We start from the raw sequence: 819 nt of genomic DNA on the forward strand, positions 1-819 counted from the left end.
ATAAGATATTAACAAATTAGTAAACAAGATGAAAAAAAAAAAAAATATAACAGAAATTATACATAAAACTAATAGTATTTAAATGAATATAATAAGAAAACTATAAAGTGCGATAGGGTATATAATAAAGATAATGGACAATAAGTTATATAAAATCAAAGGGGTAAGTGTTACCAGCTACCATGAGGACTGAGAAGATTAGCGGGGGAATTTAAAATATAATTTTTATTTGAAAATTGAGGGTAAAATGGTTTCGGATCTCTGGTATTAAGCTTATTTATTTTTAAATTAATCAATGATAACAATTCCGGACAATCAATAGCGCCTAATAATAATTTATTAAGAAATTTGGAAAGTAGAAGTATTCGACGTTCGTTAAGTGGTAAAAGATATAGATAATGTAATACGTTATTATAAGGACCGTGGGGAGGCCTGTATATATTAAATTTAAAGGAAATGAAACGTAGAAAATTATTTTGAACAGATTCTAGGGAAGAATTTTGTTTTGAGGTATTATTAATCCAAATTAAGAGGGCAGTATTCTAGATGGGAACGAACAAGAGAGCAATATAGAATTTTCAAGGGAAAAGGATCAATGAATGAGCCGCTGAGGTGCGCTTAATAAAACCCAAGTTACGCATAACCTTATTCTTTATCATTTCAGTGTGTGGGGAAAAATTTAATTTAGAATCGAAAATAATGCCTAAATCCTTAAATTGAGGTACAAGCTTAATATTTGAAGCGGAAATAGAATATTATAGTTGATTGCATTTTTTATTAAATAAAAGTGCATAAATTTACATCTATCACGTTCAGAGA

General features: G+C 28.2%; 1 protein-coding gene across 1 annotated transcript in view; it reads left to right on the forward strand.

The window, feature by feature from the left end:
* LOC103311023 (protein FAM200A-like) overlaps positions 1 to 819 on the forward strand; it is a 9,155-nt gene that overhangs the window by 1,402 nt on the left and 6,934 nt on the right. The window lies entirely within an intron of this gene.

The sequence above is a fragment of the Acyrthosiphon pisum genome, chromosome X (assembly GCF_005508785.2).
Source record: "Acyrthosiphon pisum isolate AL4f chromosome X, pea_aphid_22Mar2018_4r6ur, whole genome shotgun sequence".
NCBI classification, from domain to species: Eukaryota; Metazoa; Arthropoda; class Insecta; order Hemiptera; family Aphididae; genus Acyrthosiphon; species Acyrthosiphon pisum.